We start from the raw sequence: 16,339 nt of genomic DNA, 5'->3' as shown, positions 1-16,339 counted from the left end.
AAACGGTCTACACCGCGGAGAGGCTAAATAGACGACTACAGGATCTAGATGACCTGCCAGAGGAAGAAGAAGAGGGAGAGGAGGAGAGTCAAGCCCAACAGCAGCACAGTACTCCACAGGACCAGGAGGTCCAGTACAGCCCAGGCTCTACCCCCGCGGCTCTGCGCTACAGACCCCCGACTCAACTCACGGGTGAGCTTGACGCACGACCAGCCCCGAGGAACAGCATCTGGATACGCGGGCCATGGTACCCAGCAGGTACCAGCCCACCAAAAGGCGTAAGAGGAGACTCGCCTAGGAGGCCTCTCTTCCAACGCTCACCGATGTGCCAGCCATCCATGGCATCGTACATTGGCACACCGACGTTCCCGGACTTCACACACGAGAACAGAGCACAGTACACAGAGCTACGAATGTGCTTAGAGACAATGATGTCCGATGTAGCTGATGAACCGTACAAATATGCTATCCTACTAAAGCACCTCAAGGTGCCCCGAGCGCACAATATAGCGCTGGCATATGCCACCTCTACTACCCCATACACCGCGGCTCTAGCAGCACTCGACCAAAGATATGGACGCATATGGGACTACGTAATACAAGAGATAAGGCATATTGACCGCCTACCCCCAGCCACAGACAATCGCTCACTAGATGACCTGTCTATCAAGGTACAATCCCTGGTAGGGATGCTGGGGGCGCAAAGAGAAAAGGGTATGCACGAACTGTACGCAAACTCTAATGTCGAGAGAATTTTAGAGAAGCTTCCGCCCGCCCGACAAGAGCGCTTCAGGCGGCAAAGAGACCACCGTGATCCTAACGGTCCCGAGCCATCCCTCCTAGACCTAGCCGACTTCCTGGCGAGAGAAGTCAACAGCCTACGGTTGGATACGTTCATGCGGAGCACACCAAGCTCCAGAGAGGGACCTAGGAGAGCAAACGATGGCCGCAGATTGGTGACCGTCATGCACCAATCAGAATCAGTACCGAGCAGCAAGAACCACAGTACCCCCTCGATGAAAGAGAAGTGGAAGATTGTGTCCCCGTATTGCGAAAAGGAACACTGGCTGTCACAATGTGACACGTTCAAGAAGATGACCGCCGACGAGGTGAGTCAATGGATAAAGTCCAACCGACGCTGTTACCGATGTGCGCGCAGTCACATGGCAGCCGATTGCCGCTTAAAGAAGAGGTGTAGTCGGTGTGACGGAGCCCACTTAGACGTCCTACACGACAGTAACAGAAGAAAGCCTGCACCCTCAAGCAGCACAAAGGCAAGTGTTATGTACATTGACCCCGCCAGCAGCGGGGGCGCCCGGGTGCTCTTAAAGGTGGTCCGCGTAACATTGAGTTACCAAGACAAGGTCATGGACACTTACGCCGTCCTTGACGACGGGTCAGAGAAGACCCTTCTCCTCGCGTCCGCTGCGGCCCAGCTGGGGCTGCGGGGGAGCGAAGACCAGATGACGATTCGGACAATAAGAAGAGATCTAAAGACGATAAAGGGCGAGAATGTCTCCTTCACTATCGCAGCAAGCGGGCAGCCAGAGAGACGGTATAGGATTACTAACGCTTTCACCAGCCAAGACATAGGCCTGTCGCAGTACACCTACCCCATCGCCAAGCTGATGGATAAATATGTGCACCTGCGTCAACTACCTATACCGCTCATAGACGGTGCCACCCCGACCCTGCTGATAGGCTCCGACCATGCAGACCTCATCGTCCCAATGGACCGGGTCCACACAGGGCCCAGAGGCTGTCCTGCAGCAGTCGAGACCCGCCTAGGATGGACACTACAAGGCCCCCTCGCTAGGTCTCTTAACCGAACAGCAGCCACTAGCTGCCTCCACTCCAGAGTGACAGAAGAAGACACCACCCTACTACAGCATGTCGAGAGGCTATGGACACTAGAGACAATGCCCTTTAAGAACGAAAAGAAAGACATTCGTTCCAAGGAAGACATTTACGCTATAGCCCTCCTCGAGCATGGGACAAAGAGAGTCAAAGTCAACGGAGTGATGAGATACGCAACTCCACTCCTGAGGCAAGAGGGTATGCCTACCTTCCACGCCCCAAAAGAAGCGACGGAGCGGTATCTATTGAACACAGAGCGGCGCCTAGCCAGAGACCCCGCTCAAGAGACTGTGTACCGCGCTGAGATTGACAAGCTAATCACAGCGGGACACATAAAGAAAATTGACATTAAAGAGGCCGATCAGACGACCGAATCATGGTACGTGCCGCACCACAAAGTCCACCACAACGGCAAGGATCGTATTGTGTTCAACTGCAGCTACCAGATCGTATCACAAAATCTGAATAAAGAGCTCTTGCCCGGCCCAACACTCGGCCCCTCTCTACTAGGCGTGTTACTACGTTTCCGCCAAGACAAGGTGGCCATCAGCGGCAACATCAAAGGGATGTTCCTGCAGGTGAGACTAGTGGAGGAGGACAAGCCCCTGCTGCGGTTCCTATGGAGAGAGAGGATCGGGGACGAGCAACCAGCCATATATCAATGGGAAGTCCTCCCTTTCGGAACCACATGCAGCCCATGCTGTGCTACGTTTGCACTGCAAAAACACGTCGCAGAGGACCCAGCAGCCGATGAAGAGGTCCGACAAAGTGTAGGAAATAGTTTCTACGTGGACAACTGTCTGCAAAGCGTCTCGACGCCAGAAGAAGCCGAGGCCCTTCTACTCAAGCTCCGCGCCTCCCTGATCAAAGGCGGCTTTGATCTCAGGCAGTGGGCCAGCAGCGACCCGCAAGTATTGCGCAGCCTCTCCCCCGAGGACAAGGCAGCAAGCAGCGAGACCTGGATGGCGACCATCCCAGGAGAAGCCCAAGAAATGACATTAGGACTAGTCTGGCGCTTCAAAACAGACTCGCTCCATTATAAACACACACCTCTGACCAAGGAGCAGGGAAGGTCGACTGCACTACCGACCACCAGACGGAGTGTATACAGAACACTCGCCAGACAATATGACCCGTAGGGATGTATTCTACCTTACACCACCAGGGCAAAGATGATTGTAAGAGCGTTATGGGACAAGGACCAGGGCTGGGACGACCCCATACCCGAACACCTTGCATCCACATGGAGAGAGTGGGAGACAGAACTCAGCTCACTCCCAGGTGTCAACATACGCCGCAGCTACTTCCCACCCACAGTCAGGCCGGAGACGTGCCAGATGGACCTGCACGTCTTCAGCGACGCCTCCGAAGTAGCCTACGGTTCGGTGGCCTACTTGCGTGCCCGAGAGGAGGGAGGAGAAATACATACTGCTTTCATCCTGGCTCGATCAAGAATAGCCCCACGCAAGCAACAATCTATCCCGCGTCTAGAGCTCTGCGCAGCCCTAGTAGGAGCGCAACTCGCCACGTTAATCCAACGTGAACTCACCATCCCGGTGCAAAGAACAATCTTGTGGTCAGACTCCACGACAGTACTCACATGGATCCGGTCTGATTCGTGTAGATACAAGGTCTTCGTGGGAGTCAGAGTCACAGAGATCCAAGATTTAACAGAAGCAGCAAGCTGGAGGTATGTGGACACAAAACACAACCCAGCTGACGTCATCACCCGGGGAATGTCCCTGGATGACCTCACCCGTCACAACCTATACAGTGACGGGCCAGAGTTCCTCAAGCTCCCGGAAGAAGAGTGGCCTACACCCACCCCACGGGAAGCGAGTAAAGAGGAGGCCGAGAACAAGAAATCTATGTTCTGTGGATTGACCACACCCGTCTCCACAGACCCCGACATAGACGATTGCCTCACCCTAGAGAGTGCGCAGCTAAAGACATTCCTGTGGCACCACCCATAGGTTCAGCTCACTACTGACATTACTGCAGCTGACTACGAAGAAGCAGAACTTCTTCTCCTACAACGAGCCCAGAGAGACTCGTTTCCCGATGAGCTAGACTGTCTACAGGGAGCAAAGCCCGTCCCGTCAGACAGCAGATTGCTCCACCTAGCCCCCGAGAGCGACGCCCATGGTCTCATCAGAGTGGGTGGTCGTCTGCGGAGAGCTCCAGACTTACCGGATGACGTCAAGTACCCGATAGTCTTAAACAGCCGACACAAGGTCACAGAGCTGATCATAAAGAAATACGACGAGGATGTGCATCACGCCGGGGCAGAGAGAGTCTTCGCGGAGATCAGACGTCGTTATTGGATACTGCAAGGGAGAGAAGCAGTGCGGCGCTTCCAGCGAACTTGTCTAGACTGTCGTAAATGGCGAGCACAGCCCAGTATACCCCGGATGGCTGACCTACCTCCCTGTCGCCTCCGACTCGGCGACAAGCCTTTTCACTCCACCGGTATGGACTGTTTCGGCCCGCTGTATGTAAAGAAAGGAAGAGGGACCGAGAACCGGTGGGGTATCGTATTCAAATGCATGACCACCCGAGCGATGCATATAGAACTCCTTCCAACCATGAGCACAGACTCATTCCTTATGGCCTTCCGAAGATTCACATCGCGGAAAGGCAAACCGTCTATATTATTGTCTGATCACGGGACAAACTTCAAAGGCGGAGAAAGAGAGCTGAGAGAGAGCTTCCAAGCTATGGGCCCAGAACTTAAGACCCACCTCGCTCCATACCAGATTGATTTCCAGTTTAATCCCCCGAATGCACCTCACTTCGGTGGAACTTGGGAACGAGAAGTACGCTCAATAAAGACAGCCCTGTACGCCGTGCTTGGGGCCCAGACCGTGGCGGAGGAAGTCCTAATGACAGTCCTCACGGAGATCGAGGGAGTATTGAACTCAAAGCCCCTCGGTTACGTCTCAAGTGATGTAGCAGATGTCGACCCAGTCACCCCCAACACACTCTTGATGGTGCGGCTGGACCCCGCGCTACCACAGACAGTGTACAGGCCTGAAGAAGCGAACGGCCGAAGAATGTGGAAGTACAGTCAAGTATTGGCTGACAAGTTTTGGAACAGCTTCCTACTCCACTATCTACCGTCTCTACAGACCCGCCAGAAATGGGTGAAAGAGAGAGACAATTTGACAGAAGGAACAGTCGTCATGATTATCGACCAGTCACTACCCCGAGCTATGTGGCCGGCTGGCCGCGTAAGCAAAGTGATCACCGGTGCTGACGGAAAGGTCCGAGCAGCCGAAGTGCTCGTCCAAGGGCGGATCTACACCCGACCCGTGGCGAGGCTAATAGAGTTGCCAAGGCTCCCCGAGACTATTGATGACGACCATGACCCCATGACTTTGTGAACTGCCCTACCCCTCACAACAGACATTGAGTAGTGGACAGTGCGGTTAATCTGTCTCTGCTTAGCTAATTAGGTGGGACTAATTAGGAGGCGGCTGTTACAAAGGATCAGATTAAACCGAATATATATATTTATTGATTGATATATATTGCATAACATTTGTATATCGTTTGATATCCCCTGTATATTCCTTGTACATATACACGGAATATCCCTTTAGCCTAGTACAGACGATAATATTTCATTCTCCTATTGGACAGCGGTCCACAGGCGCCAAGGCCATGCCTCCAAAGTCAGGTTCAAAGTCACCGCCGGGGACATGCCTGGACATGAATGGTATTGCGCAAGGATATGAGACAGGAATAAAGCTGGTACTAGTTTATTCATCTAAGCGTATAAATACGGCGCAGGTGAATACAGAAGTATGTTACCCAATAAGTTGAAGCCTCACCCATGATACGACGTGCGGTGAAGTATGGCCTGTTTGGCCCCAAATAGAGCATTGAGACCGCGTGCGAATTAATAACTGAAGTGTCAGAGTTTGGCGCTATACCGTCGAGTGCGACCTATTCTATTAAGTCAGTAATAGTCTATTTGTGTATAGTGTATCGTGCGGCTAAAGTTCTACAGTGACCAGCATCACCAACGTTTTCCTCGTATCAGCTAGAGTGCTTATCCAGGCTGGGCTGCTTATCATGGCGCTTTCACCCGAGGGGCCCTAGACGAGGATCGTGTGGACATGTACACTGGATTATCTACCCGACGACTGCATAGCCCTTTTCGGCTGGATTATATTTGCTTTTGGTCCTGTAATTAATGGAGCGGAGAATCGCCGACACCCACAAGTGTGTGGGATTTACCCTGTGAGGAGCCACGTCGAGTCTGCCCCTCAGAAGCCTGAGGCAGGCTAGCTTTCTTCCCTGTGGAGCTACAGGCTATGGAGAACAGCTGTATTCGTCTGTGGATCAAGATCTTATTGCACCGTCTCCCGTACTCGGAGTCTCCTTATCATCGTTGACCCAGACTCTACTACCGACAGATCCTCTACCCTTGCTGGCTTACAACCGGGGGGACCCTTCCAGTATCTCCCGCTATATTACTAGTGTACCATAGATATAATTCCCTAAGATTCAGGTTGTATGATTACCTCCTGCGTAATATGAGAATGGACATTCGTTATTGATTTGCCTACGCACATTCCTTTGCCTTATAAGCGCATTCAAAGTGAAGTAAAGAAAGTATATTATGTACCTTTTGCTGCAATAAATACTTAATTACAACTTTGTGTAGAACCGATTCATTGTGGGGAAGTGTTCATCATTAAGATACCTGTGTACTGTATGGCCAGTAGGATGTACATAAAGACGGTAGTGGTTTAATGATACCATACTTATCAATACAGTCAGGGAATTGTACCCCTCAGTTACAGTAACCATATAGAAGGAATGTTAAAGTTATATATTCATTTAGAGGAGATTTGGGCAGCCACACCGAGGGGGGGCCACCAAGAACCCCCCTCTGTTTAATGAAAGAAGACTCACACAGCAACCACACCGACGGGGGCCACCAGCAGAACCCCTCTGTACTCAGCAAAAGACCACACCGACGGGGGCCACAGACAGGCCCCCTCCCTCTCTGTCCCATCACGTCGCCATAGCCCAGAGGTGGGGGCATCCAGCCCCCACAGAAGACCGCCCACAGAAGACCACATGATTGGACCAAAATGTACTTCTAGAATGTTATGATTGGAGGGAAGTTATAGTATATAAGAGCGAACATAGTGTTAGTTCAGGAGCCCAGACCACCCCAACCCAGGTCTGCGGCTCCACCGCTCCCCACCCAGAGACTACTGTGAGCTGATTGCATTCTACGTGAGTAAATCATGGGAAACACCAATTGTTGTTTAGATTAGAGTAATGTACAGATCCCTGATCTGTAAACCAGATTTACTCATGTGTAATGTTTACAGTAAATTCTCTATGTTCATTTGATGTTGACAATGACTGTTGTATGTATGTTGGGGTTTTGAGATGCAAACCTTGTTGATTCTTTGTACAAAACAGACATGTTAATGTATTCTGATAATAATGTGAAAAGCAACCTTTTATTCACTCTTGGCCCTGTGACAAATAAATCAGTTGAGTTGAAATAGAGTTCTGGTTGTCTGGCTATACACGTTTATTTCTCATCTGACTAAGTCAGAGGAGGAGACCAAATTCTATCACATATGACCCTTCTTTCCTCCTCCAGTTTAGCGACCCCCTTGTACTGTACAATAACCTTAGATTATTGTTAGGATTCTATAGGATTATACTACATGAGCTCTGTGCTCTTTCGGTACGTCCAGAGTGCCTGTCTTTTCGGGACGATTGCGGTGCCACTCTGCGACCTAATCCTGCTTTCATGTCTAAGAATATCCGGAGTTCCTTCCGCTCCCGGGATATTGTGGTTCAGGCGTTTCGTCCTCCTCCTCACTCTAGTGAGTTAGATGTCATGTCCGGTCCGTGCTTTGGGAATTTACCTCAGCCGTACTCAGGACTTCAGGGTTACCGACCAGCTTTTTGTCTGTCACGGTGGTTCTCGTGCCGGTAAGGCACTGTCGAAACAGCGCCTGTCCCATTGGTTGTGCGAGGGCATTGCCCTCTGCTACACGTTGGCTGGGCAGGATCCCCCTGGGGGCATCAGGGCGCACTCCACTCGTGGGGTGGCTGCCTCTGCCGCTCTCCTGGGTGGGGCTTCGGTGGAGGACATCTGTGCTGCAGCTTCATGGTCCTCCCCGGGCCCCTTTGTAAGGTTTTACCTCATGGACATGACTGGGGGTTCTGTCTCCCAGGCGGTTCTGGGGTCTGTGGCCTTTCCTGCTTCCCGTCCTTTGGTAGGGTAGCAGGAGTGTGTGGGTATGGGCCACAGTGTGTTAAGTCACACGTGGTTCCGCCTGTGCTGTGTGTTCAAGGGGTTCTAGTTCCTCCTTGCTCGCACTCCGGTGGAGTTGACTGCGCCCCCCCTTCGTTAGGAAGGATGGGGTGACAGGACTCCCCAAACCCCTTGATGTGGGCTTACGGGTCCTCAGGGGGTACATTGGTCGGGCCTCGCGTCCGCTCTAACCCATATCTCGATAGGCTTAAGAGCGGGACGCGATAAGCCAAGTATGATATATAACGATAGGTTATGTATATAACCTAGTTATATGAGTACTGGCTGAGCGTCCCGCTCTTAAGCGGCCCTGAGTCCCCTTGAGGGGTCTTTTACTGGAAACGAGATTTTGGCGAGGAAGAGTGTATTGGTGACCATGCCTACTGTCTTATAGGCTACGCCTCCATAGAGGCGGGACCCGGCAGGTGTGGGTGTACTGGTTTTTATTCGTGATGGAGTACAATAGGTACATGAGATGAGGTATATCTAGATAGGCTTAAGAGCGGGACGCTCAGCCAGTACTCATATAACTAGGTTATATACATAACCTATCGTTCTTTATACTATCAATGGTGGTCACTACATTACATCTATAACTATAACTGTCCTTGTTGGTCATCATTTCCACTGTTATGCACCTGGCTTGCGGTAACGTTGCTGACGTTATGATGCAGAAAGCTAACCTTATGATACAGAAGGCTCACGTTATGATGCAGAAAGCTAACCTTATGATACAGAAGGCTCACGTTATGATGCAGAAAGCTAACCTTATGATGCAGAAATATCTGCGGTATCGTTACATGTTGGCAGCTAACGTTAGCTAGCTGCTAACGTTAGCTAACTGGGCTGGATATACGATAGCTAGTTCGCAGTCAAAGTCAAACGTTAGCAAACTAATAGTTTGGTCTACGTTTCTAATACATGCCGTCAAATATTATGTCTTTATGAATTGACCTTACCTTTGAGCAAACATAAGTGTCCTTGGTAATGGTTTTCACATTCAGTTGTGTATGTGGTCGACGACACAACATAATCCATCGCTTGCATTTCTCTAGTTTTCGTTTGGGCTTCGGGAAAGGTATGAAATATACTCCTCCATCCAGTCTTTCAGTGTACCTGGTGTCCGAATTACAGGTACCCCACACACAGCGTTTCACCATCGGATATTAGGTCGATAATAACATATAAACTGAACTGGTTTTGATCACAGCCGTCTGGTTTGATGCAGCCCACAAATGGCTTTTCTGGTGTTGACTGAGTTTTCTGCAGCGAAGATTTTTGCTGTGATATGATTGGACAAATTCTATTTTGGGGCGTGGTTTAGCGACAGGTCTATTGGGGAGCAAGTGACAGACGTCAGAATGGTGGTAGGATTCTCAGGCCAAATGCCAGAGAACCCAGAACGTTACATTACTCTATTTGATTAGCACTAAAAGTGAATTTTCTTTCTGGAATCAGAAACTTCAGAATGTCATCTTTCAAAAGAGACCAGGTTCATGTGGTATAAGTATAAAATATGTTGTTTTGGTTTGCAAAAAAAGTATGCAGTCCTCAAAAACTAAAACTAAAATGGCCAATTTTGGGGGCGCAGGTTAAGAGGTTAAAACTCCTGGTTGCAGAGTTTGTTTTGTACTTTTGCCAACACGTAAATATATTATTTATGGATATAACATAACGTACATTATGTACCTTTTTGTAATCGATTAGTACTTTATTTATGCCTATGCCACGTTCAGGGCCGCCTGGGAGAAATGCGAGGCCCTGTGCGAGATTTAAACGGTCAACATATTCTTAAATAATAGCGCTGCCAGAGGCTGGGCATGATACAGTCAACATATAGCAAGAGAGAGAGCGAGAGAGAGCTCCCGTTCTACAGTCAATATACACTGTTATCGCTGCACAGACACAGCAATGCCCCTGACCCTCCACCAGAGCAAGGCCAGAGAGAGAGAGAGAGAGAGAGAGAGAGAGAGAGAGAGAGACACACATTGGAAAGAAACAACCCAAAACCAGAGCAAATTGAAATGCTATTTGGCCCTAAACAGAGAGTACACAGTGGCAGAATACCTGAGCACTGTGACTGACCCACTACTAAGAAGATCCTTGACTAGGTACAGACTCAGCGAGCACAGCCTAGCCATCGAGAAAGGCCGCCATAGGCAGACCTGGCTCCCAAGCGAAGACAGACCCACTGCACACAAGATGAGGTGGAAACCGAGCTCCACTTCTTAACAACCTGCCCACTATACCAAGACATATACTTCCCACAAATTGCAAACACCCAAAGAGACTTTGAAAACATCGACAATAACTCAAAACTCCCATACCTACTGGGAGAAATACAAGAATGTGAAATAAAGCCCATTTGAATTGAAGAGAGAGAGATAGATAGAGCATGTCTGTGTGTGTTAGAAAGAGAGAGATAGAGAGAGAGCATGTCTGTTTGTGTGTGTGTGTTAGAGAGAGAGCATGTATATGTGTGTTAGAAAGAGAGAGAAATATATAGAGAGAGAGCATGTCATTTTGTGTGTTAGAGAGAGATATAGAGCATGTCTGTGTGTGTTAGAAAAAGAGAGAGAGAGAGCATGTGTGTTTGTGTGTTAGAGAGAGAGAGCATGTCTGTGTGTGTGTTAGAGAGAGAGCATGTATGAGAGAGATAAGCAAAGATGAGCCCCTAAAGGATATTCAACTTTTAATGGAAGAACAAAACAGAAGGAAAAGATAACTTCACAAAGGCAACATGAATATACATAGATCCAAAAGGACAAAGATCAACACTTAAATCCAAAGAGAAGAGGGTCTATACCAGAGAAAACAAAGTACCAAGGAGCCAATGGCCGACATCAGCTAAATAGGCTAACTGCAAATAGAGTAGCCAGGTACTGACACCAGGCCACACACCGTTAGCTACTACAACAGCTAGCCGGCCCATTTGGCTCCCGAGAGAGAGAGAGAGAGATATCCACGGCGGGAATAGAATAGAGTGCATTAAAAACTCACCAAACGTCCAAGAGGATGGAGACAACCGCGTGGAGTTGACGAAGTTCATCTGCCGAATGACCGTCCTCTTCATCTTGGCATAACAATGCTGCACGCGCTCTCTCTAGGTTAGCTAACGCTAGTTAGCCTTTAGCTAAGCTAGCTACTAGCCGACATCATCATGGCTATCCAGACTGAACCACACGTTAGCACTCGATATTATAATGTAGCTAAAGCTAACTAGCTGTCCCTGCCTTTAGCTAAGCTGACATGGCTAGCCTGACTGAACTGTCTAACATGCAACAACTTTCATCTTCAGTCCATCTGCCGAATGACCGTCCTCTTCGTTTTGGCTGGCATAACTAAGCATAACCTCCAAAGCTACACGCACGAAATAGTCAAACGCAGCTGACGCACGCCGGCGTACACATGATGTAACCCCTCCCTTCGTTGAAACCAATAGTATGTCTGCTGCAGAGCCCCAGAGCTCCAATAGTGAGTATGTCTGCTGCAGAGCCGCAGAGCCATGAACATTCTACAAACGTGTCTAATGTGAAATATATAAGCATATAAGCAAAACTAGATTTTAGGTCTGTGATGAAAAAGGGCCTCGCGGGAAGGGGGGCCTCGCAAAAAATTAAAAATAAATAAAAAAAAGAATAAAAATAATAATAAATAAAAAATATTTATTTTTTATTTAAAAAAAAAAAAATTGTGTGAGGCCCCCCTTCCCGCGAGGCCCTGTGCGACCGCACTGCTCGCACACCCCCTGAGGCGGCCCTGGCCACGTTATATAAAAGTATGGTCACACACGTGTCTCGTACTGTATAGTAAACACCTCTTGGCAGACTTGGTTGAGTGCATCTGAACAGCAATCTTGGTAGCTGAGCTCCATATCCATGGTGTAGTTGAGCAGAGCCAAGCAGCCGCGGGGCTTCAGGACCCTGTGGGCCTCCTGGAGGAAGCGCGGCCTGTCGAACCAGTGGAAGGCAGACATGGCCGTCACCAGATCCACCGACATGTCACCAAGCGGCAGCTCCTCAGCCCCACACTGTCTGGGAAGGAGAGAAAGTTCAACTTGATTTATTTATGCGTGATGATAATATCATCATCACATGCAGACATACTTTATAATGATCAGTGTGATGATATCGGGCCATGCAGACACACTTAATGATCTGTGTGATGATATAGGGCCATGCAGACATACTTTATAATGAGCAGTGTGATGATATAGGGCCATGCAGACACACTTTATAATGAGCAGTGTGATGATATAGGGCCATGCAGACATACTTTATAATGAGCAGTGTGATGATATAGGGCCATGCAGACATACTTTACAGATTGCAGATGCATTACTTTGTTTGACCCGTTTGCACTGAAGTCACTAAGACGACGGGTCGCGACCCAAAGTGGGGTCGTGGGTAGGTGCATTGGCAAGTAATATATATATATATTTTTTTTTATGTTCTGGCAACATATTTTGGCTAAATATGCCTCGTTTTATAAATGTGTATTGATAACATAGTGCTGCAATTAAATGGTCTAATAAATATGCATGATCATGTTCAACAACGTGTGCTTTTATTTTGATATTCCTTAATTCCATGTTGAAATTACGTGATGTGTGTCTTGTATTAGGTTAAGTACCTAAATACATAAGTATACTCTCAGAAAAGTACATATGGGCAAAAATATACTTTCAGTATAGAGAAATATAATTTGTTTTGCTTATGCTTCAAACTGTAAGATATAATTGACAAGTTGATAAGCAAGGTTTCACTGGCTTTCAGTTGACGCTGACCTGTAGGAGATGTTTGGGGCGGTGGCATGCTCCTGGGCCACTTCTAATTGGGCAGGGCTAACATCTGTTCCCACCACCGAAGCAAAGTGATTGGCCAGCAGCACTGTGCCCTGTCCTGAGCCACAGCCCACATCCACAGCCAGGTCGAAGGGAGGTCGACCTTTCTGGAACACGGCACAGAGAACTAGTTTCAAGTTTAAGTTTCTTTAATAGTTGTCATACAGAAGTACAGAATACTTTTATACAAAATGCTTCTTACTGTTACGCTCCAGAGACTGTGCAAGACAAGATAAGTATGAAATAAAATAACATAGTATAGTGTAACTGAGGGGTTACAAAACCCTGACTGTATTAAAGATTGTGATAGATTAAACCACTGCTAATTATGTACTTAGTATTACTTGCCAGACAGTACAACTAATTATGGCAGACACTCATAATAACACGGCACAGTGACAAAGAAATATCATTGAGGGTATTTATTATTATGCAGAAAATTGTACAGATATGAGAATTAAGGTTGCGCTTGTATGGCGAAGAATATGCAGAAGTCAGTCAGTAGCAAAAGTCAGTGGGAATAGAATAATTCCTACAATGGGGTACTAGGCTAACGCCGCCTGGCGTAGGATGGTAGTATAGGGGGAAACGCTGGTACCGCTGGAGACAAGGGTGGTTTCCTCCCAGAGATGTAAGCTCTGGAGGGAAGAAGAATGTTCGGATACTCAGTCTGTTCAATTGAAGAAGAAGGGGGTTCACGTACAGAATCCAGTCCTTGTAATCCAAATGCTCAGCAACAAAGCAATAACTGTAATCCAATTGCACGATAGCAATGATGATAGCCAGCTAGCTGCGGTCCACGAAGCCAGCCCGAAGTAGATCCTCACGGTGGTTAAATCCAAACGACAGTGGGTATTAACGATGCTCTTCTCCAAGGGTAGTACGTTCCACAATCACTATAATCCAACCAATACTGGTTCTGCAATCGCCGCCGTCGGTTCCAATGTGCACATGTCCAGTAGGTTCTCCGACTAGGCCCTCCTCGTGTACTGGCACCAATGTATTTAGTCCATGCACACTGGCTAAGGTTCCACTAGCTAAACGAACGAACTGCTGGGTAATGCTGCACACGAACGAACTGCTGTTGGCACGATACACAATAAATAACGACTCTTTACTTCACATTAAGCTAAGTCGAACTTGACGTTACTGCATTAAATCTGACACTTTTACTATTCACTTCGCACGTGGTTCTCAACGCTCTGTTAGACGAACTGCTTCTCACTACATTAGAATCACACTGAACTTGATGAACAGCTACTGTTCGCACCTGCCGCGATATATATACTTAAGTGGCTTTCTAGTGCCGAACCTCAGTTCTCGTCTCGAATCAATGCGCCGTCTCCAGTCGAGTCGGAGGCGGCAGGGAGGCAGGTCGGCCATCATGGGTATACTGGGCTGTGCTCGCCACTTGCGACAGTTTAAACAAGTCCGTTGGAAGCAACGTACTGCTTCTCTCCCTTGCAGTATCCAGTAACGTCGTCGGATCTCAGCGAAGACTCTCTCTGCCCCCGCGTGGTGCACATCCTCGTCGTACTTCTGTATGATCAGCTCGGTTACCTTGTGTCGGCTGATGAGGACGATAGGATGCTTGACATCATCCGTCAAGTCCGGGGCCCGTCTCAGATGACCACCCACCCTGATGAGGTCCTGGGTGTCGAGCTCGGAGGCCAAAGTGAGCAGTCGGCTGTCTGAGGGGATTGGCTTTTTCCCTTGCAGGCAGTCTAGCTCATCTGGAAATGAGTCTCTTTGGGCTCTCTTTAGCAGAAGGAGTGCTGCCTCTGCGTAGTTCGATGCGTCAATGGCTGTGGTGGGGGGAACCTCAGGGTGGTGCCACAAGAATGTCTTTTTCTGAGCACTCTCAAGGGTTAAGCAGTCGTCTATGTTAGGGTCCGTTGGAGCTGGGGCGTGCGTCAGCCCGCAGAACATAGACTTCTTGATCTCTGCCTCCTCTTGACTAGCCTCCCGTGGTGTGGGGGTAGGCCACTCCTCCTCCGGGAGCTTGAGGAACTCAGGACCGTCACTGTAAATGTTGGGACGTGTGAGGTCGGCTAGGGACATCCCCCGTGTGATGACATCTGCTGGGTTCTGCTTAGTGTCAACGTACCTCCAGCACGCTGATCCTACCAAGTCTTGAATCTCGGTGACTCGGACTCCGATGAAGACTTTGTATCGACAAGAATCGGACTGGATCCATGTGAGCACAGTCATGGAGTCTGACCACAGGATTGTCTTTCGCACCGTTATGGTGAGTTCACGTTGTATCAGCGTGGCGAGTTGCGCGCAGAGCTCTAGACGCGGGATAGATTGTTGCTTGCGGGGGGCTATTCTTGAGCGAGCCAGGACGAAGGCTGTGTGTACTTCTCCTCCCTCCTCTCGGGCTCTCAAGTAAGCCACCGAACTGTAAGTTACTTCTGAGGCGTCACTGAAGACGTGCAGGTCCATCTGACACGTCTCCAGCCGCACTGTGGGTGGGAAGTAGCTCCGGCGAATGTTCACATTTTGGAGCGAGTTGAGTTCTCCCTCCCACTCTCTCCAGGTGGAAGCCAGGTGGTCGGGTATGGGGTCATCCCAGCCCTGCTCCTTGTCCCACAGTTCTCGCACAAGCATCTTCGCCCGAGTGGTGTAAGGTAGGATACACCCCAGCGGGTCGTATTGGCTTGCGAGTGTTCTGTATACGCTCCGTCGAGTGGTCGGTAGAGGGGTCGACCTTCCCTGCTCCTGGGTCAGGGGTGTGTGTTTATAATGGAGCGAGTCTGTTTTGAAGCGCCAGACGAGGCCCAATGTCATTTCCTGTGCTTCACCTGGGGTGGTCGCCATCCAGGTCTCGCTGCTTGCTGCCTTTATCTCTGGGGAGAGGCTGCGAAGTACTTGAGGGTCACTGCTGGCCCACTGCCTAAGGTCGAAGCCGCCTTTGATCAGGGAGGCTCGGAGCTTAAGTAGGATGGCTTCGGCTTCTTCTGGCGTTGATGCGCTTTGTAGGCAGTTGTCCACGTAGAAACTCCTCTCTACGCTTTGTCTGACCTCCTCGACAGCTCCAGGGTCTTCGGTCACATGCTTTTGTAGTGCGAACGTGGCGCAGCATGGGCTGCATGTGGTGCCGAAGGGGAGGACCTCCCATTGATAGATGGAGGGTTGTTCATCGTCGATCCTCTCTCTCCACAGGAACCGCAGCAGGGGCTTGTCCTCCTCCATCAGTCGCACCTGCAGGAACATCCCTTTGATGTCGCCGCTGATGGCCACTTTGTCTTGGCGGAAACGTAGTAGTACGCCGAGGAGGGAGGGGCCGAGTGTCGGGCCGGGTAAGAGCAATTTATTCAGGTTCTGTAGTCCGATCTGGTAAC

General features: G+C 49.3%; 1 pseudogene across 1 annotated transcript in view; it reads right to left on the bottom strand.

Annotated features, from left to right (window-relative positions):
• The window catches only part of LOC311229262, a 146,400-nt pseudogene that overhangs the window by 68,619 nt on the left and 61,442 nt on the right, over positions 1-16,339 (bottom strand). Inside the window, exons 7-8 of the transcript in view lie at positions 12,939-13,102; positions 11,970-12,186 (exon numbers count right to left, since the gene is read on the bottom strand). The product of the transcript in view is annotated as an uncharacterized misc_RNA (transcript). The remainder of the gene's footprint in view (positions 1-11,969; positions 12,187-12,938; positions 13,103-16,339) is intronic.

This window comes from Notolepis coatsorum (assembly GCF_963971535.1).
Source record: "Notolepis coatsorum genome assembly, chromosome: 5".
In the NCBI taxonomy this organism is placed as follows: domain Eukaryota; kingdom Metazoa; phylum Chordata; class Actinopteri; order Aulopiformes; family Paralepididae; genus Notolepis; species Notolepis coatsorum.
The sequence above is the reverse complement of the archived record's forward strand: the minus strand, read 5'-3'. Positions and strand labels throughout refer to the sequence as shown.